The 22,868-nt window shown below is 44.2% G+C and overlaps 1 protein-coding gene across 2 annotated transcripts in view; it reads right to left on the bottom strand.

Annotated features, from left to right (window-relative positions):
• KANK1 (KN motif and ankyrin repeat domains 1) overlaps positions 1–15,187 on the bottom strand; it is a 198,044-nt gene extending 182,857 nt beyond the window's left edge. The window contains exon 1 of one of the 2 annotated variants that reach the window (XM_014846757.3): positions 14,868–15,187. The gene's annotated coding sequence lies outside the window, so the exon portion shown is untranslated. The remainder of the gene's footprint in view (positions 1–14,867) is intronic. The other variant, XM_014846759.3, reaches the window with a different exon arrangement.
• Positions 15,188–22,868: the final 7,681 nt, after the last annotated feature.

The following is a 22,868-nucleotide window of genomic DNA, read 5'->3' as shown; positions in this document are numbered from 1 at the left end:
CACATGCCACAACTAGAAGAACCCACAACGAGAAATATACAACTATGTACTGGGGGGCTTTGGGGAGAAAAAGGAAAAAATAAAATCTTAAAAAAAAAAAAAACCAAACTTGAAGAAAATTACTAGATCTCTCAAATCTTCTCCTGGAAGCCAGAGAAAAACAATACTCAAAGTTAAGACTCCTCTCAGAGCTACTCTGATGAAAATATATATGAATTCATTTAAAAACTTCATTTCTGAAGGAAAAATACTCAACACCACCTCTTGCAAATTTGTGATGTGGTCTTGGCAAGCTGAAATCTAGAGAAACTCAGAACATTTACGAGGACTAAATGACTCACGAGACTGGGAGAAAGAGAATGCTATACTCTGCCTTGAATAGTCCTGAAGCTGGGGCCCTCAGTTCTATCAGTGTTAGCAAGCCTATAATGGATATCAGGACCGCTATGTGCACTGTTAAGTTCAAATCAAGTTAGGAACAATATTTCCTACAATTGGATACAAAGTTATACCCAGATGCTGTGAATCTGCAGAGATTTGGGAAATTATTCCATAATCCCAAAACGATACAAGATAAACAGCTCCCTCGGCCAGGCTAGTTTGTGATGGATCTTGGTAAAACCAAAGCTCTGGGAGACTGCAAGAAATCAGGGTCAAGCTGCTGGGTGTCCCGTTTGGAAGTGAACGTGAGAGTCTAATTTGATTGTGAGGGAACAAAGAATTTCCTGGGGACTCTTTTTCCTGCTTCATTAGTAGCTGGAAAAGATAGGAGGAAGCAGACATTCAGCAAGAGAACATGTGGTAGGATGGAAACCTTTTTCTTCCCACACACACGTCCCTTTTTAGAAAAAGCCAGCCATCCTTAGCCTTGGCTGCCCTGTCTCCAACATGATCCCCTGGCCACAGCTGACCGCACCACAGAATGAATCCTATTCCCAGGGGGAAAAAGGAGGCATAGGCTAAGCTGATCAGCAGGAAGGGAGACAGTAAACTAGAAAGTATAAAAAAGGGGTTGGGTTTGCAATGAGAGGTCATGATAGCAAGGGCTGGGCTGCCATTTTCTACCACGCATGAGCTGAAGCAGAGAAAGGTGGTCTGCAGAGGAAAGCCAAAGAATGGTGCAAATGCTGGAGACAAGACACCGTGAGTGCAACAAAGAAATCATAACTTCAGGTCCCAACTCCCCAGTTTCCCGGAGCACTGGCTGGGCTACCATGCTCTTGGGTTTCACTGGGTTCCTTCCAACAAACTCCTTATTGTTTTGTTGTCAAATTCTTTATTGTTGGTGCTGGTTTGTTTAAGCCGGTTTAAATTAGTTTCTCTTTTTTGTGGCCAATAAGCCTCATTGGTTTAAATTGTGTTTTACTTATTTTTAAATGCTTGATCTTAGCAAACTTTTTAAAATTAAAGAATAACACAAAGTACATAAATCTTAAATATTTATCATGATAAATTCTTACAAATGAACATATCCATGTCATCAGCACCTAGATCAAAGATAGAGAACACCATCAAGACCCCAGAAGTCTCTCTAGGCCTCTTCCCAGTCAATACATCCCTTGTGCCACCCCCTGCCCTATTCTGACTTGTCACTCTCAATTACTTCTGCCTCTTTCTGAGCTTTATATAAATGAAATAGTACACTATGTACACTTGTTTCCAACCTCTTTTACTCCATATAGTGTCTGTGAGATTCATCGTGTGGTTCTGTGCAGCAGTAATCTGTTCTTTCTTATTGCTGTGTAGTATTTCATTGTATAACCACACCACAATTTACTTACCCATTCATGGGTATTTGCATTGTTTCTATTGTTCCACTATAAGCATTCTTGTAAATGCTTCCGGTGCACATATGCACTCATTCCTGTTGGGCATATTTGTCTGGGGTTACAAGTACTGAGTCACAGAATATGCATTTGTTCAGCTTTATAGATAAGTCCAAACAGCTTTCCAAAGTGGTTAAACCAACTCACACTTCCACCAGCAGTGTATGAGAGTCTGAGCTTTTCTATATCTCCACTAATATTTGGTTATTGGGTTTTTTTTTTTTTAATTTTACCCATTTGGGTGGGTATGTATTGTTATTTTATAATAGTTTTAATTTGAATTTTCCTGATGACTGATGATGTTGAATGCCTTTTGCTGATTTTTAAAATTAGGTTTTCAGGGGCCGATCCCATGGCTGAATGGTTAAATTTGCGTGTGTTCTGCTTCGCCGGCCCAGGGTTTCTCTGGTCCAGATCCTGGGTGCAGACATGGCACCACTCATCAGGCCATGCTGAGGCAGCATCCCACATGCCACAACTAGAAGGACCCACAACTAAAAATACGCAACTATGTACCGGGGGGCTTTGGGAGAAAAAGGAAAAATAAAATCTTCAAAAATAAATAAATAAATAAAATAAAATTAGGTTTTCTGTTTTTCTTACTGACTTGTAGCTGTCCTTTCCATATTCTGGACAAGTTACTTGTTGGACATATGTATGACAAATATCTTTTACTTTGTGACTTGTCTTTTCAGTCTTAATTTGTACTGCTGAGTGAAAGTTCTTAATTTTAATGAACATGAGAACAGGCAAAATAGCATATGTTGCTGCGAGAAATAAGACCTAATCCTCTGGGTCTATATAGTCACCAAGTGAAGGAAAGTTCACTAGTTAACTGAATGTGAACTAGTCTTTGCATAGGCCCTGGACTAAAAATACAATATTACTATCCTAACTTCCCCAAAGCTTCAGATACAAAGAATCACCAATTTAACAAGTAGTAGTATGCCCACAGTTTATCAAGCATATTTATCCATTATATCATGGAAACATTGTTATAAATGGTGAATGGTTTGCACCACCAGCAGTCCTGCAGAGTATTTCCCAGAAGAGAAGTTCAGAGCACCAACTTAGGGGACTAATGCATCTTCTCTTTCCCCATCCCAGCGCCCCCACAGACAAGTACCCCAACCCCAACAACTTCCCAGCAATGACCAGGAATCCCATTATCCTAAACAACCAGTGAAAGTTTCCTTGGCATGGGGCAGCAGGAGGAACAATCAGATTTCAACAAAGCTCGGGTAAGGCTCACACATCTATTGTCTCATTGATCCTCTCAGCTCCTCTGTGCAGTATCTCTCCTTATCCCCATGTTACAGGCAGAGAAAAATTATTTTGCTCAAAACTGTGGAAGAGCTTGCAGAGAAGGGGCAAGGGAGATGGCACTTCATGGAGCTGGGGTTTCCTCCTGGACGCAGGCCCCTGAGCCCGCCTCTGCCCTTTTATGTGCTCCCAGGGTTCTTCTTTGATCCACTGTGCACCACCCCAGGATCACAGCCCTTTCTCTGCTCCACTGGCCATAAGCAAACAAGACACCTCTTTGGAGATTTTTTTCCCAGAGAGTTTTATAGTCAGGAAACACTATAGCCTAGGTATTCATTCCTCTATCTTCACTCCCTGTTCTCCTGTCCCTCTCTCCACACCAAGACACTTAAACACTGTGCATGATATTAAGGTTTCTTTTTTTTTTTTTTGAGGAAGATTAGCCCTGGGCTAACTACTGCCAGTCCTCCTATTTTTGCTGAGGAAGTCTGGCCCTGAGCTAACATCAGTGCCCATCTTCCTCTACCTTATATGTGGGACGCCTACCACAGCATGGCTTGCCAAGCTATGCCATGTCTGCACCCCGGATCTGAACCGGCAAACCCCGGGCCGCCAAGAAGCAGAACGTGGGAACTTAACTGCTGCGCCACCGGGCCGGCCCCGATATTAAGGTTTCTTTTCAGACACACAGAGGCAAAGCAAACACATGCCTGGCAGGAAATGGTAGAGTTGAGCCTCCGGAGCCCAAGCCCCTAACCTATATTGAATCAGATCTCTTCAGCCCGACCAGCCCAAAAATAAAGGTAAAAAAATGGGGAAGAAATGGGAAAGGAAAAGCTGCCCTGGGTCACTGAGGGTCAAGGAGAGAGAAGGAGATGCTCAGGATGAAGCAGCGTTTCCATGGTTTCAGCGCCCCAACCCCACCTGGGACCCAGGCTTAAATACACACATCAACACATGAGCCCCAGCTTTAAGTCAGGACTCAAAAGCAGGCAAACAGGGAGGCACAGTTATTTGGTGAAACTGGATGTGAGGCCAGAGGTTTGCCACACTTTTTCTTTGAAAGAGAAAGTTCCCAAGAAAATGATTCACAAAGTATATAAACTTCAAGGTCCTTAAGCAGTATTTCCTCCTCTTGCCAGTGAAATTGACAGAGCGGGAAGAGTGACAGTTTGTTCCATGAACTAAAGCGGCTTTACTGAATCCTTCTGGGCTGGCTAAGAGTCCTCAAGTCTTCTGACTCATTCTTGACTTCAAGAGGGGACCGCTGGTACACCTTCCCCACGATGGGCGGAACTGAGCCCAGACACAGCAGCACTGTGTTTCTGAATGAGAGACACTTTGGTTCTCTAGGTGTGAAAAAGCCAGATGAGGACACAGTATTGCACCTAAGGAAAACAAAGGCCTTCCAATTAGGTTTTCCTGTCTCCCATGAACATCCAGACAGTAGGCTTTTGTTTCCTGAGGTTGGCTAAAATAAACCTAAGAAAACAAAGAAAAAGAAACAGTTCTTTTTCTCTATTAGCCCAAAACCTGATGACAACTCTCCTGACAAAACAGAGTCCACTGAATCTGGGGAGGATAACTTATAGCACCCTCATGACTCCAAGTTCACACGCAAAGGAAGAAGGGGGCATGTGGACAGGAGTGGTGGAGCAACAACGAGACTCAGATGCATCCCTGGCAGGTGGGGATCAAGTCTCATTAGGACAGATCTCTTTATAACCACAACGTTTAAACTTTAGCTGATGGAAGCACGGAATTCCTGATCACCTAAAGGACAGGTTACCACACAGTGGGCACCTAAACCACTATGATAATTGATGAATTGGTACCTTTATGCAGATCTGGCAGCCTCAGCATGGTACTGAGATAATCATGCATTGTCAGTCAAAACTATTTTCGACTTCCTACAAAGCATAACCTAGTCATCCCCCTTCCACCTAGCTCTCCGGAAAAAGGCTCTGCCATTCCTCAAACCAGTGCCTCCCACCCACCTCACTGTCACTCCCAGCATTATGGACAATTCTCAGATCCCACTCCAGTTTCACAACTGTTCCTCTTTCCTCCTCCCCCGACTAAAAACTACTGGAACACAAGTAAGTTCACACGACTTCATAAGAGGACTAACCTTGAATTCCCTCAACTTAAAAAAAAAATTTTAAATAATATACAAAAACTTTCATAGCAGTAACCTATTTGAATTGCTTCTCCCAATTGTTACTGAAACCCTGCCAGGGCTAAGAAACTTTAAGTTGTGATAAGTAAACTTGAATTGTTTCTCTCCCAACCTTCTCTCCTTGATAGGGCTTCAGCAAACTCTCCTCCCACGCCCGAATTCTAACTCTGAAAGGAGATCAAAGCGTGGTGTCCCTACAGGCAGAGAAATCTTATTCTGTCCTCAAGGTCAGAAGCCTGGGTTCTCCAAAGGCCCTTTAGGTTACGCCACCAGAATTTAATCTTGCCACCAAGAGGCCAAACAGTACAGACAAACACCTTAAAGGCACTTAAGACCAACAGTGTCTACCCCTTGATCAGCAATACCCCTAATACTGTTTAAGGGAAGATGGAACACATGCACTGAATAAGTGCAAAGCTAGGCTGCATTCCGAAGGAGGTGCACAGTCCTCAAAAAGAAACAATTGAGAAGATAAAATAAGAGCCCTAAATAGAACCTGAACGATGAAATTTCAAAAGGTCAACAGGAAATAAATCAAAACAAACTCAAGCACACCAAATCATATGTTCAGTTTCATCAAAACTGCTCATTTCATCTTCCAGGAAAGGGCAGAAACTTACAGCACTGCCGCTGGAAGCTTCATAACATCCAACTGATCCGTGTTAACGCCCCTTTCCTTTTTTCCTTTAAAAGATAATACGGCAAGAACTCAAATTTTCTTCTACATTCTCACGTGGAAATTTAATTCCTGACCAACTGCAGAGCATGACTCAGACAAATTCCTCTATAAAAATGTCACAGTTGGGGCCGGCCCAGTGGCGCAGCAGTTAAGTTCCAATGTTCCGCTTTGGTGGCCCAGGGTTCGCCGGTTCGGATCCCGGGTACGGACATGGCACTGCTTGGCAAGCCATGCTGTGGCAGGCATCCCACATATACAGTAGAGGAAGATGGGCACTGATGTTAGCTCAGGGCCAGTCTTCCTCAGCAAAAAGAGGAGGATTGGCAGCAGATGTTAGCTCAGGTCTAATCTTCCTCAAAAAAAAAAAAAGTCACAGTGAATGGTAAAAAAATAAATTGATTGATTTAACAAATTAGAAAAGTTGAAAGAGTAAGACAGCATGAAGAAAATTTCAGTCTTCAAATATGCTGAATACTTCAATTCTCAGAACCAGTAGAATTTATTTATAAACTTCCATTCTTCAAACTTTTATTAGTTGTATATTCCTTGAAATACATCTCCCACTAAATTAAAACACTCCACCAGAAACGAATTTTATAGCATGGAGGAAGAGAACAGCTAGATCAATTAAAAAACTCATAGGAAGTCTCTAGATGAATTCTTTATCTGGCCTTGCTTGTCTATCTCATCAGGCCTTAAATAACAAGAGCCTGAGTCCTTCTTGAGGCGCTCATCTTCACTAGTCTGAGGAATTCAATAGCACACATTTATCAGATTGGCTAAAATAAGACAACAGATAACAACAAGCATTGGCAAGAACGTGGAACAACTAGAACTCACACACCCACTGCTGGGAACATAAATTAATAAAACCACTTTGGCAGTCTCCACTATATCTGAAATGTGTGGCCCAACAGTTCCACTCCTAGATATATATCTAACAGAAGTGTACACACATGTTCACTAGAAAACATGCACAAATTTGTTCAAGACAGCACTGCTCATATTGGTCCCAAACTGGAAACAACCCAACGTACATCTCCGGTAGGATGAATAAACGGTGGTATATTCACACAATGGAAAACCAGGCAGCCATGAGAATAATCCATACCCATGTAAAACAACACGGATCAATCTGACACATATAACATGGAGGGACAGAAGCTAGACACAAAAGAGTATACACTCTGTGATTCCATGTAAATAAAGTTCAAAAACTGACAAAAGGAAACTACGATTTTAGAAGAACACTGTTTGGGTGAGAGTAGTGGCTGGAAGGCGGTATGATACAAAGATGGTCGGCTTGAGAAGGGAGATGAGTGAATATTTGGCAGAAAAGTGAGTCACAGCATCATACAATAGGGGCAATTCCAGCCCCTAAAAAGGGTTACTCTTAAGCAGTTATTTTTAAAGGAAAGCGCAGCTCCGCTGAGAAGAATACAAAGGGGGAGGGAGCGAGGATGGATGAATTCAGGCTTGATTTCTACCTTTGTTCTAATTATTTTTTCCTATTTTCCCCAAGATCAAAGGGTGAACCAGTCAGAATTACCAACAGAAATCTGAACAAATCTAGCCAAAAATGTAATGCAGATATCAACAAATTTACCTTCTTGCCTGTAAACATAAAATAAATATCAAATCTAGTTTTATCTGCAATATGCAATAAATGTAAATGAGCAAGAACAGAGGTTCCTGGGTGCATCTCAGGAGACCAGATAATTATGAAAAGGGATTAGTACGTCTTCTGAGAGCTAAACTAATCCCCATTGCTCAATTCCATTAACTAAATGAATTTTAAAAAAACCTTCCAACAGGGCTACAGGGTTCCTGACACTGAAATGTATAACTGTTTCCAATTACCTGATTGCTTCTGTAATGAAAAACAGCATAAGGATACCTATTTGTGACAGGTCCTTCTAGTGTATATATCCATACACAAATACGCAACTCAACAGTGTATCTGTTCTAAGATTCTTCATCAGGCAGAACATCATTTGCTTCCAGCATCCATACTTTAAATGCAAAGCTCAAGGCAACGAAAAGGTAAACAGGTATCTGAGTTTAAAAGCCAAAGAGAGAAAATAAAAACCGTTGGATTAAGTCACCTGCTGTGCTCATGCAGAGTCCATCCTCACAGACAATTCACACATCTAGTGGCTGGAGCGTTTTAATAAGTGCCTCCTTGTCAGGCCTCTCCCATTCAACACAGTTCCATTGTTCTCCTTCATTGCCCCTCCCAAACAGATACACACACCCCAACACACCTGAGTTTTCCACCTCTCTATGGCCTTGTCAAGTATAGAATGCTTTATTTAAAATTATAAAGGTAACTGAAAAAAGAGAACAAAAAATAATAGGATACCTAATCAAATTGGGAGGAACAGGGGAGGAGAAGAGAAGAGATGTGGGAGGTAACATAAATCCCACTTTTTCCTTAGCAGGGAGGTAACAGCTATTGTTAAATTTGTGAAATCAAGTGCACGCTGTGGCAGTTTAAAAAGAATACTGCAAATTCTCTGACATTCTTCCCATCAGGTGGCAGGTCAATGTCCCCTCCCCTTGAGTCTGAGCAGGCTTTGTGACTGCTCCAACCAATAAAGTTCGGTAAAGGGAAGTCATATAACTTCTGGGGCTAGGTCATAAAAAGCCATGGAGCTTCCAACTGGTTCACTTGAGGTGCTCATACCTTGAGTTAATTTTATGTGTCAACATGAAGGGTGTTTTTGGATGAGATTAACTTTTTTTTTTTGTTTTTTTTTTGCTGGGGAAGATTCACCCTAAGCTAACATCTGCTGCCAATCTTCCTCTTTTTGCATGTAAGTCACCACCAGAGCATGGTGGCTGAGTGTTGTAGGTCTGCACCTGGAAACCAAACCCAGGCTGCCAAAGCAGAGTACCCTGGACTTAACCACTAGGCCACTGGGGCTGGCCCTGAGATTAACATTTTAATCAGTGAACTTTGGGTAAAGCAGAATGCCCTCCATAATATGGGTGGGCCTCATCCAATCAGTTGAAGCCTGACTAGGACAAAAAGACCAGCGTCCCTGAGCAAGAGGGAATTCTCCAGTAGACTGCCTTTGCTCGTCATCTGAACCACTGGCTCTCCTGGGTCTCCTGTCTGCTGGCCCACACAACAGATTTTGGACTTGCCAGCCTCCATAATCGTGTAAGCCAATTCCTTATAATAAATCTTCTGTGAACATATACATATCCTATTGGTTCTGTTTCTCTAGAGAACCATGATCAATACACAGGGAAGCTGGTGGCCACATAACTAGTCTGACTACCTGGGGCCATGATGCTGAAGTCCCCACGTGCAGGTGCTCTGGTCCACAGTCAATAGTGAGCCCAGCCTTCCAGCCATCCCCTGCCAAGGCATACAACATGGGAGCAAAGCCTTCCTGGACCCTTCCGACCAACCCATTCACCAACTGGGTATTACAGAGAGACCTCACAAGGAGCAGACGGCCCCAGCCAGGCCCTGCCTGAATCCCTGACCCACGGAATCCAAAATACCATGAAACAATTGTTTAAGCCACTAGATTACGAGGCAATTTGTTCAATGATAACCACCAGAAGAACTAAAAACACGGTCAACAGTTATCACACTGAGAAGAGACGGCAGCTGAGCCGGGATCAGAGAGGAGCGATGGGTTTTCATTTTAAACCCTTCTTTGTTTTTTGTATTATTCTTACTATGTGCAAACACTACTTTAGAAGTTTAACAACACTGTACTGTATAACTGAAACTTGCTAAGAGAGTAGAACTTAAATGTTCTCACACACACACACAAAATACGTATATAGTGATGGATGTGTTAATTAACTAGAGGGGAGGAATTCTTGCAATGTATATGTATATTAAATCATCATGATGTACACTTCTAATGTCTTACAATTTTATTTGTCGATTACACCTCAATAAAGCTGGAAAAAATATTTAAAAATTAAAGAAACAACAGCAAATATGTTTAGCACGTACTGTGTGCCAGGCAGTCTTCTAAGTACTCTATGTGTTTTAACTCATTTAATCCTCACGATAACCCCAGGAGGGGCATGCTTTTAATTTGCCCATTTTATAGATGGGAAATTGAGGCATAGAGAGAGGTTTGGTAACTATGCCAAAGATCACACAGCAAGCAGCAGAACCTGGTTTCAAACTAGCCAGGCTGGGTCCAGAGCTACATTTCCACAAAGATCGCCAGGCTGGCTCAGCAGTCACGAGCCAATGGAAGAAGGTACAGTCTCAAGTTGCCATTCACCTGGGTCTCCAAGCATGTGACTGGCCATCCTATTATGTGTCAAGCACTGCTGGACTGCCTTGCTTCCTCAAAAGCCATTGCCTAAACAGCAATGCCCTTCACTCTAATCTCCACCTGGATACATCCTTCAAGGTCCAGTCTCCCTAAACATCACCCAAATCTCTCTACTCAGCATTAATTTCTCCATCCCCTACATTTCCAGAATGAGCCATCATATCGAATATTTACATCCTTCTGCCTCCTTCTACAATTCTGCATCTTTATATCTCCCCACCTGCTAGGGGCTCTGTGAGGCTTTTTGCTCTCGCTATTTTTTCTGGCTTTATATTAGTTTGTTTATTTTCAGTAACTTCCAGAAAAAGAATGGAAAGGAAACCAGTATCCTCCCAATTGTGCAGAGTGGCCTGTGCACCATTAATCTCTCCCCTCGAGATGGCTCAGTGGTCTTTTTCCTTCTGAGACACCTGCTCCCTAGCCAATTTCTCAAGATCTCTTAAAGCTCAGTTCAAGTTTTAGTTTTTAGGGAAGCCAATCTTAACCATGCAGACAAGCAAGATCTCTTTTGACTCAGAACTCATATAAGCACTCAATATCTGTTAAGCGAACTAAATACTTCTGTGTCATACATAAGGATTCTGTCTAAGAGGCATTCGTAATTTTTATATATCATTTCTGGACAATAAACTACTTGGAATGGAATGGTCCTTCTTGTATCCTCTAAAGTTCCTGGCTCAATATCTTTGCAAAAGATATCCTATAAAGAGAAACAGTATGTGACTGGTAAATGAGATAATAACAAAAGTTCCATTTACGCTATTTATAAAGAAGACATCACGGTCAACCCCATCATTATTTCGAGAATTGCAATTTAAATCAATGAGGCACCTTTTTGCAGGTAACATACTAGCAACTTAAAGACTTCTTTTATCAATTCTGTACTAGATTCATGGACAACTCAATTTCGCAAGTAGCAGTGTAACAATAAGGATCTAAAACCATAAAGTCTCTAGTTTATGAAATAATCCAAAAGAAATGAAAAAACATCTATGTACAAAGATGATCCCTGCAGCAACACATAGTGGTAAAACTCCAAAAATTAACACACATTTCCAGTAATGGAGGAATTGTTAAATGAAAACATATCCACGGGATTATGGACGTGTATAGAGGTTAAAAAGTCATAGAGACTAGAGTAATATTAAGATGTAGTGTTAAGACATAAACAAAAAACAAAATTGAATATTAGGATTATGACTCCATAAAAATATGAACAGATATGGAAAAGCACTGGTAGTGAACACAGAAATAATCAGTCTACCGAGATGGGGTAAATACAGGTCACCTTTTGTCCATCTGCCAAATTCTGTAGGTCTTCTGCTTTTGCAATTTAAAAAAAGATGGACAGAACTCTCATACCTGCCAGTAGAAGGATAAATGATACAGCCACTCTGGAATCTATTTGGGAGAATCTTCTAAACTGAACACTAGTTTAGAACTCGGCAATTCTACTCCTGAGTATATACCCTATAGAAACATGTGCACGTGTATCAAGACACGTACTGGAACATTCACAGTCACACTATTTGCCATAGACAAATTTGGAAACTACTCAAATGCCCATCAACCCTACAGTGGATAAATAAATTGGGGTATAGTCACACATGGAATATTGGACAGCGATGGTAATGACAGAACTAACAGCCACATGCGACAACAGGGCTAAATCTCGCGAACATAATTTTGAGAGAAAGAAACCAGATACCAAAAAAAAAATACATACTATATGACCTCATGTATATATAACATGAAAAGAGGCAAAACTCATCAATGGTTGGGACAGTGGTTACCCTTGGGGAGAGACAGTGATTGGAAAAAACATGGGGGTCTTCCACAAAATGGCAAAGCTCTGTTTCTGGTTATAAGTTTATGTTCACTTTGTGAAAATCCATCAAATTGTACACTTAAAATTTACGTGTATGTTATAGTTCAACTTTAAAAATTACTTAAAAAAAAAAAAGAGATGGCACAAGCCAAGCCACCCATGTAACAGGCTTAAAATGTCCTGTAACACTTGAAACCAACTTGGCTTCTCTATTTGACTGGAGAGCGGAAGAGAAGCGTACTGGTGGTTGTGTAATTTGGATAGCTTCAACTCTGCTCACTAAAATGTGATTTTAAAACATGCACAAATAATGCAACAAATGCCCGAGAAGTGGAATTTTTCATGGAAATCCCCTTTGCTGCTTCTGAATCTGCTCACCCCACAGCCACTCTGTTTTAACAAACAGCTCCCACCAGCACTCCCTTTTCTGACATTCTCCTACTCACCTCCCAACTTCCGGGAATTTCCTTGGACTAGACTCTTTCCCATCCTTGCCTCCTCCTCCCTGGCCTAGGGGGTTAAGGCCTGAGAGGACAACAGCTCACCGGACTATTTGTGAGCAAATGCCGATACTCACGAAATGAACCTACGTCTTGAATATACCGATTCTAGCGGCCATTTGCCTGTGGTTTCTTTCCTTGGGGCCAGTTTGGATGATTTAAAACAAAACTATTTTTAAACCTGCAGCCCTTTTTCTCTCTAATACCTCCTCCCCCAAAACACACACATCCACAAAACAGAACTCACTTTTGCTGGGGTAGAACCTCAACTAGAGTGATCTGTGGACTTGGCAAATTTAGAGTGCAGAATGAGAGCCCCAGCCCCGCCACGGGATAAAATGCATTCCTAATTTCTGTACCTTTTTTTTTTTTTTTTTGGAGGAAGATTAGCCCTGAGCTAACATCTGCTGCCAACCCTCCTTTTTGCTGAGAAAGACTGGCCCTGAGCTAACATCTGTGCCCACCTTCCTATACTTTATATGTAGGACGCCTGCCACCGCATGGCTTGCCAAGAGGTGCCATGTCTGCACCCGGGATCAGAACTGGCGAACCCCGGGCTGGAGAAGCGGAACGTGCGCACTTAACCGCTGCGCCACGAGGCCGGCCCCTGTACTATCTCTAAAGGAGGCAATAATTCCTCCACTGGCCGCTTCTCCTCCATCCTTAGAAATTATAATCTCACCATAGGACAGCCCATACTTAATTTTTTTCCCCACTGCCTCAGCAACAGCACCTTTCCCCAAGTCTATTAACTCAAAAAGAACCAAAGTTAATAACCTCTCAGTTTTCTCATCCAATCTCCATCTTGGGAAAACGTCACCTTAAAATGAATGCGTGGAGGCTGGGGAAATGGGGAGTGATCGCTAATGTGTACCGGGTTTCTTTTTGGAGTAAAGAAGATGTTCTGGAATTAGACAGTAGTGATGACTGCATAATTTTGTGAATATACTAAAAACCACCGAATTGTACATTTTAAAACAGTAAATTTATGGCATGTTTATTATATCTGTTTTTAAATAAATAAAATGTGGGAGAGCCCAACTTTTTGGTAGAGAAAGTTGGATGAAAGGAGCAACTAGTAGATGAACAGCTAAGTACCACCTAAAAATCAAGTTAAATAAACTAATGAATTAAACATGAGGGCAGGCCCTGATGTCCGTCCAGCTCAGAGGTGAGGGGGTGACGGTGGAGCAAGAACCTGCACAATTACAGATCTGGATGATTAACCTTCCTTGTTAGTTTCAGGGATCTCATTCTGATAGAACACCCATTAATACGACAAGACGAGCCTCCGCAGAGACGACGTGCAGCCAGCGAGCGCTGGGGGACGCCATAGATTGTTTTTAACGCCGACTCCGCCAAAGCCCTCACCGAGTCACGCCGGCGCAGCACAACTCTTGCTGACTTGCAGGACCCACCGCCAAGAGGTGCCTCTGGAAGTTCCACGGGGACCCAGGTGGAGAGGGATGGATGAAGGGGAGGTGGCGGCCGTGAGCGCAGGATTCCTTGCGTGTTTGCCGAAGTGGCTTGGAAGAGGGGGGCGTTGAGGGATCAAGCCCACTTAAGGGCGCTCGCACCCTCCCTGGACAAGACCCCGCGGATCCTCCAGATGCCCCCACTGTCCGGGCCGGGGACGGCGGGCCCCAGTAGGCCCAGAGCTCTCCCACACCCCTCCCCCACCTCTCGACCCCTCCAACCCTGGCCGGAGCCATCTCCCAGTCGGCTGAGGGCGACCCGAGGCCACCTGCCGCTTTGGGACATAAAGGGGTCGATCGCCACTCCCTCCTGCGGAGCGGAGCCGACAACTTCTCCGGGAGACGCCTAAGAGTGGGTCTGCCACCCCATCGCGGGCTAATAAATGGCCCGGGGGCTCCCAAGGGCCGTGCGCCCGGACCCCGGGCCGAGAAGCGCCTGCACCCTCCCGCCGCCCGGCCGGGCCCGGACTTTCCCGCTGCCCCGAGCCTGGCGGGCGGCGCTCCCCTTCCAGCCCGGTCCTGCCCCGCCGCCGCAGCGCGCGCCAAAGCCGGCCGGCCGCGGGGCCCAAGGAACCTCTCGAACCCAGTCCCCAGGCCAGCCTCGAGGCCGCCGGGGGAACCCGGGCGAGGGGGAGTCCGCGGGGGTTGCCCTCCGCCACCGCCACGGCCGCCGTGCGCCCCCGGCGCGCGCCAAGTTTGCCCGACTGCGCGCAGAGCGGCGCGGGGCAGGGGTGAGGGTCCGGCCGCCCCCGCACCCAGCCTGGGGGGAAAGGGCGCAGCGTCGACCCCGGCTCCACTCACCTCTAGGCGTTCCTCCCAACCTGCTGCGACCCGCCAGCCGCTCGCTGGCTCGGCCGCTGCTCCCAGACCTCGGAGGAGGGGGCGGAGCGGAGGGGGCGGAGCCGGCCCTGGCTTGCGAGCGCCAGAATTAAACCCTGAAACGCACCGGATCCACCCGGGCCCTGCAGAGCCTGCGAGGGCGAAGATATCGAGGGGAAACTAGCAAGCCTCAGACACCGGGTGGGAAACGACGTGGCTGCGCCCCAGAGCTGGGCGGAAGGGAGCCCCAGGCGGCTCCTAAGACCTCAGGGAACCCCGGCTCTCAGCGGCGCTGTCTTTGTACCCCAGGACCTGCGGGCGGGCGGGCCCAGTGCGCTTGCGCGCCGCTCTGACTCCACCATGCCCAAGAGGCACCTTCGCGCACCTCCTCCGCCTCAGCCCGGCCCGCTGGCTTCTGCACCGCGAGAACGAGCGGGGAACTCCCTCCGCCCCAGCATGTTCCTTCTGCCCACGTGTGTTTACTTTTTTCCCCGAGGGAAGGAAAAAAGTCCATCCCCCAGGGAGACTTGCGTCAGTTGGGTTCTGTTATCTTTGACAGGGAGGGTACCTGGACGCGGGAGGCGGGCATGGTTGATACCCCCGCCCAGCGCCTTTTTCCCGCCCCCTCCCTCCCCCTCCCTCCCCCTCCCTCCCCCTCCCTCCCCCTCCCTCCCCTCCGCTAAGAAATTGCTCTGTGTCGGTGGGTTTGTTCTCTGGCCCCTGGTGAGAGCATGACTCTGGAGCGGGCAGAGCTCTCGTTTCGTGCAGGTGCCTGAACGGGACGGTCCCTGGCGGCTGAACTTCCCTCTGTTCTCTGGACGGGCTCTCTGTCCTCCGTGCGCTGGCTCCCGCTCGGCTGCAAGTCAGAGTTCTTGGTGGAAAGGAGCGGATGCGTGTCCGGAAGGGTGCAGCTGTTCGGGGGACGCCATAGGAGACGCAGCGCCTGCCTCGGGAGCTGAGGACGGCACTAGGAAGTCAGTCACTGGATTCAGAGCAATCGCAGTGGGTGCAAGAGAGAGGAGTAGGAGATGAAAAGCTGTGACAGGAGTCTTCTTTCAAACTGAAGATGGTTTAAATAGAGGAAGAGCTTGGGGGATCGGACGGGAGAACTGATTTCATAAAAACCAAGTAGTACCAAGGCAAAAACCATTAATGCCAGCTCTCCAATCACTGATTTTCTTCAGGAGGGGTGTCCTCCCCTGGGCTCTCCAGCACTGCAGAAACCTTCAGGACCTTACACACGTCATAGTCTTTTTGCAACTGGGTTAAAGTGAAGAGTCATCCAACTTCACTAGGCGAAATGCTGGCCTCTGGGGCGAAGAGGCTGTGAAATCAGTTTTCTTACGTGCTCACGGCAAAGCACACCTGCGAATTCCTGAAATTGATAGCCCCTGTCTGTTAAGAGGACGGGCAAAGGGCAGCTCAAAGATTCCTGGGGACAGGAAATGTCATTTTTAGTCTCAGCTCCTTTGCAGCTCACCAGGTTTCAGTAAGCAAACTCTTTGAAAGGCCTCAGTTTCTTCATCTGTAGAAGAGGTTGTATGGATTCAGTAGATCTCTAAAATCTCCATCTTCCCCCCAAAAAGTGTCTACAATTCTATGAAGAGAATAATCATTCCCCAAGTGATGAGGGGAGAATCAGAGGCAGGGGGATCCTGTGTACACAAAGTGCCCTCCACCCTTCATTCCTCCTTACTTACATTTAGTCGATAAACCTTTATTTCAGAGGCCCTGGAAAGTAAGCAAAGCTAATCAATCAAAAATGTGGCAGATCCGGAATTGTTAGTGGATGTGTACTTGAAATTCTACTTCATTTTTAGCCATTTTTTTATTCAGATACGATCCACATACCATAAAATTACTCAAAGCGTACAATTCAGTGATTTTGAATATATTCACAAAGTTGTGCAACCATTACTACTATCTAATTCCAGAACACTTCCATCACTCCAATAAGAAACCCCATACTCATTGGCAGTCACTCTCCAGTACCCCACCCCTCCCCTTAGTCCCAGGTAACCACTAACCTACTTTGTCTCTATGTATTTGCCTGTTCTGGACATTTTATCTAAATAAAAACATGCGGTATGTAGCCTTCGGGTCTGGCTTCTTAAACTTAATGTTTGCAGGGTTCATCCATACAATAGCATGTATCACTACTTCATTCCTTTTTATAGCTGAATAATATTCCCTTGTATGGATAATACCACATTTTGTGTATCCATTCATATATTAATGGACATTTCGGATTATTTCTACTTTTTGGCTCTTATGAATAATGCTGCTATGAAATTGATGTACAAGTTTTCATGTAAACATATGTTTTAATTTCTCTTGGGTGTATAGCTAGGAGTAGAATTTCTTGGCTATATAGTAACTCTGATTAACTTTTTGAGGAACAAACAAACTTTTTCAACATGGCTGTACTATTTTACATTTCCATTATGAGGGTTTTAATGTCTCCAAATCCTTGCCAACAGTTGTTATTGTCATCTTTTTGAATATGGATATATATATCCTAGTAGGTATGAAGTGGTATCTCGTGGTTTTAATTTGCATTTCCCTAATGGCTAATGATGCTGAGCATCTTTTCATATCCTTATTGGCCATTTGTATACCTTCTTTTGGAGACATGTCTATTCAAATCCCTTGCCTATTTTTAAATTGGGTTATGTGTCTTTTTATTGTTGAGTTGTAAGAGGTCTTTACTTATATCTGGTAAGTGATACTAGTCCTGTAACTGATACAAGATTTGTAAATATTTTCTCCCGTTCTGTGGGTTGTCTCTTCACTTTCTTGATAGTGACTTTTGCAGCACATATATTTAATTTGATAGTCGTGTATTGTTACAATATAACATAAGCTAACACATTATGAGCTAACACGTAATAGTTTTTCAGACTGTAACAGTAATGCCTGCCTATTATAGGAAAAAATCTTTGGAAAAATATAAAGAAGGATAGAGAAAAAAATGGCAATTACTTATGACTCTCCTCTAGATATAGCTACTGTCAAGATTATAGTAAATTTCCTTCAGGCCCTTTTTTAGCACATATTATTTATTTCTTTGCTGTCACCCCCCATGACATCATTTGGCCCTGCACTCCATTCTTGGGGTCATAACGAGGACTGTCCTCCTGGCAGCATCCCCAGATTCAGAACCTTCTCCTCTCCTTCCTTTCCCTTCAGAACTAATTTGTCTCTATGTATTTGCCTATTCTGGACATTTTATATAAATAAAAACATACAATAGGTATGTATGTACAATATGTATGTATGTACAATATGTATGTTTTTATTTATATGCCCATCCCCTCAGGATTCAGTTAAGCTAATCTAGTGCATTAATAACGAACATGACCACGAGTTACTCAAGATTTGCAGTTAAAGAGCATCTGCCTGCCCCGTGGCCGAGTGGTTAAGTTCGCGCGCTCCGCTGCAGGCGGCCCAGTGTTTCGTTAGTTCGAATCCTGGGCGCGGACATGGCGCTGCTCATCAGACCACGCTGAGGCAGCGTCCCACATGCCACAACTAGAAGAACCAACGAAGAATACACAACTATGTACCGGGGGGCTTTGGGGAGAAAAAGGAAAAAATAAAATCTTTAAAAATAAAAAAAATAAAAAAAAAAGGGCCGGCCCGGTGGCGCAGCGGTTAAGTTCGCACGTTCCGCTTCTTGGCGGCCCGGGGTTCGCTGGTTCGGATCCCGGGTGCGGACATGGCACTGCTTGGCAGCCATGCTGTGGTAGGCGTCCCACGTATAAACTAGAGGAAGATGGGCACGGATGTTAGCTCAGAGCCAGGCTTCCTCAGCAAAAAGAGGAGGACTGGCAGTAGTTAGCTGAGGGCTAATCTTCCTCCAAAAAAAAAAAAAAAAAAAAAGAGCATCTGCCTGGTTCTGAGAGCACCCTAGCTGACCATTTGCATAGTGGACCTTTACGCAGTGCAATCAGTCATCTGCCATAGACTAGGAATTGTGTGCAAATAGCCACAGCCAACTCTTGAACCTCCCTGAGCCTCACGCTCCTTGTTGGTAAAATGGAAATAGAATCTACTGTGCTTCCTTCGTCAAGTGACAGTAAGGATCAAACCTCAAAGATTGAGTTGGACCAGAATGGGCCTTGAATATGCTGCAGGTGGGAACCTGGTGCCCTGAGTGCCCAGTGCGCTCAGGCCCAGTAAGATATACGGCAACAAGGAGATAAATCAGGAGAGAGCCAGGAGGATACCCAGGCAAGAGGTCACCAAAGTCGTACCAGACCTTTGGGACAAGTGGAATTGGGGCAGGTCCTGGAAGTTATTTCCTTCCTCCTGTTCTTCTTTGTTTCCCTTTTTTGTGTTTTGTTTTTTCAATGGATGTATACCAGTTATCATTGAGCGTTTTTAAGTTTTTGTCATTCCCAAATATTCTAGAGATGTGAGGGAAGGGGTTTTGTCTGTCTTTGTGCCAGAATATTAAGGGCAAGACACGAGGCAAGAATGTGTGTGTGCGTGAAAGAGAGAGTGTGCATGTGCCAACCCGGGCGTAAGTGTGTCTCCCTCAAAGAAGGGGTGAACTGGGGGACGAGGGGATGGCGTGGTTGAGACAGCTGGACCCACCACCCACAGAGCCTTTTCCAACACCAACCTTGGAGGTTCTAGATTTTACTAAGGGAAGCTGTGTGTTCCTTCACCCTTGCCCAAGGTCTTACTGCCGCCAAGGAGTCTTCTTCTTAAGGAACTTTTATTAATATTACATATAGTAGTCTGTGACTCACAATCTGGAAGATTTACGTACTGCCAGTGGCTCTGTGGTTCCTCTTCCAAAACAGCGCTCCAGCCTCCCTCGCTGGAGAAAGCTGACACAGAGAAGGCAATGGCCCACAAGGCTGGCTCTATAGCCCAAAGCTCATAACTCCGATTTCACTAGCTGGTTTGCCACTTAATTGTAAGCATTACAAAGCTTAGGAAATGAATATAAAATAATCCAGCTGCTGACTGTGTCAGAAAACACATAAGATAATTATTATCTAAATCTAGAAAGAAAACAGGACCTAATTTCTTCCAGCCTATAACGTGATAGTCCTGTACTGCTGGTTCCTGGAAAAAACTGTTTGAATGGTAAAGGACTCATGGATACGTTGGCTTTAGATATTTTACAAAGTAAGTCAGAGTTCAGTTTGCATTAGGCTGAAGCCTGTATGAATAAGTTTTACATGTTGCTGAAGGATATAACCTTAGGTTCAGGAAATTTGAGCGAAGAGTAATCTTTATTCATAATTATAATCTTTGTTATATCATTGTTACTATTATAAAATATTTATAGAGCATTCAAAAGGTGTATGACATTCTCCGAGGATGCTAAGTGGAGGGATTATGTGTGCAAGCCTGTCTCTGCAGACCCAGTATATTTAGAACATTTATTTATTTAACAAGTGTTTATTGAGGGCCTACTATGCCCAAAACACTGGGTTAAGCTTTATATAGGACACAAACATGAAGAATCTCAAGAAACTACCTGTCTTTTAGGGGAGTTATTCCATATACAAAATTAACTGTAATATGATAGCCTTTGGCTTGAAAGAGATGCAAAGTATTATAATTAAAACAATATCATTTTAATAATTGATAACCCCTATCGAGAACTTACTTCTTCTGTGAGGCAGGTGTGACTATTATCCACATTTTGCAGAAATGAAGATGGAGATTTAGGGAGATTCACATATCTGCAGGAAGCCACAGTGCTAAGTCGTGGAGGCAGGATTCGAACACAGGTTGCTGGAGTGCAGAGGTAGAACCCAGCACTGATCACTTCCAGCAAGGACAGCAAGTGCACTACGGGCTTTTTGCTTTTTAAAATTATGTTAGTGACAACTTTGCACTGAGTCGCTGTCACTGAAGCTTTTTCTCCCTTGGCAAGGAAAACCTGATCCCGTGACCTTTTTTTTTATTTTGAGGAAGATTAGCCCTGAGCTAACATCTGTTGCCAGTCCTCCTCTTTTTGTTGAGGAAGCCTGGCCCTGAGCTCACATCTGTGCCAAGCGGTGCTGTGTCCGCACCCGGGATCCGAACCAGCGAACACGGGGCCGCCAAAGTGGAACATGCGCACTTAACTGCTGCGCCACCAGGCCAGCCCCCCCAGTGACCTTTTAACCTTGACCTCAAAGCACCATTCTCTAACTCAGTAGTTTTCAGACAACTGGGCTGTCTTTTCAGCCTCAAAGCCCTTTCATCAGGCAAACTTTTAATGGCAGATAAAATTGAAGGTTGTGTGAGTGAAGCTGACCGGGGAGGGGAGCCTTCCACGGACGGAGGGGAGGGAAGGAGGCTGCCCCACATTCAACTGAGGATTATCACAGCTGAAACCTAATCAGGAATGCTGATGTCAATACAACCTCAGTCTTGTCACTAAAGAAGTGTTAACTTTTCCCCCTACTGGCAGGGCTACATCTGGTTCAATAGATTGATGGGCACAGGCATAGACTAATGAAGTTTTAGAGTTAGTTATGTCCAGTGCTCACTGGTATATTAAGCGTAGCTCCCTTCAATCATGAATTATTTTTTAAATGTAAAGGTGCTTGCATACCTGGTGGCCCTCAAAACCCTGTCAGGAAGGTGAGTAAAGTCAACAGTTGAGCACCAGAAACAACCAAGTTGGAGAAATGATGGCTCCTGCTCATAGGATCTGGTTACATGGAGCCTTTTAATGAGCGCTGTGTTCAAAGGAGACCTGGTACATACAACATAGAGCTGAATTTCAACAAAGAAGGGCTTAGGCGACTTTTCTCTTCCTGCCACAATTGTGGAGCCTGACAAAGCACAGCTAAAGGAGGGGAGGAGAATGCTGAAAGGGGAAGGGGCAGACACACAGTCTGGGGACAATGGTTTAGTTCAGGGGTACCCTCTCTGAAATTCTGCTTTGAGACTTGGAGCCAAGGCAATCGCTTATAGGATTTTTCCAAGGTTTTATTGTCTAGTGTCATTCCTATATTTCTCCAGGAATCACAGCATTCTCGAAAGCTATTATTATTATCATCTTAACAAATAAGTTCATCCAGCTTCTTTACACTCACCATCTTAGGTCGGCCTACAGGGCAGTTTGCTTGTCTAACGAATGCATGTGTTCAACATCTGTGGGTAGTCTGTGTGCCTTAGGACTCGCCCCCTCTGTGCTGTCTGTCTTCTATGTACCTAAGAACAGGGAGCTTGTCTATTTAACCCTCAGCACATTGCCCAGCTAATTGGCACTGTTTTTATTGTACCAGTTATTATTTTGTTATTATTTTGAAAACTGAAATTAACTCAAATGTCCTACAACAGGGAATGTTTGAGATGATGCGACATAGCAGTAGGGAAGAATGCTATAGAGCCAATAAAAAGGTACATATGAAATGATTCTAAACATGAAATACAAAGTAGAATGTATACACCAATATATATGCTGATAACAACTATGTAAAAAATAAATGCTCCTAAGGTGCCAAGGATCACCAGTGATTTTTAAAAATCAAAGCGATAGAAATAAGTTCAGGTCCAATAAATTCTTTACATTCAAAAGTTAATTAAAACATAGAAACTTAAAAGTTTATATATATAAACTATTGTCTGTTTATATATATGTATAACTATTGTTTGTTTATATATATATGTAAACTATTGTATTAGTTATTTATTGCTGCATAAACAAATTACCCCAAAACTTAGAAGTTTGAGACAACAAACATTTATCATCTCAGTTTCTGAGGGGCAGGAATCTGGGATCTGCTTAGCTGCATAGTTCTGCCTCAGGGTCTCATGAAGCGGCAGTCGAGACGTCAGTGAGGGCTGCTTTCATCTGAAGACTTGACCAAGGCTAGTGGGTTCACTTCCAAGAAGGCCCTAACGCACATGGTGTTGGCAAAAAGCCTCAGTTCTTTGTCACGTGGACTTCTCCATAAGGGATACCTCTCCCTAGGGCTGCTCATGACATGGCAGCTGGCTTCCCCCAGAACAAGTGATGATTGA

The sequence above is a fragment of the Equus asinus genome, chromosome 23, assembly GCF_041296235.1.
Source record: "Equus asinus isolate D_3611 breed Donkey chromosome 23, EquAss-T2T_v2, whole genome shotgun sequence".
Classification (NCBI taxonomy): Eukaryota; Metazoa; Chordata; class Mammalia; order Perissodactyla; family Equidae; genus Equus; species Equus asinus.
Note: the sequence above shows the minus strand (reverse complement) of the source record. Positions and strands in the feature narration are given on the sequence as shown.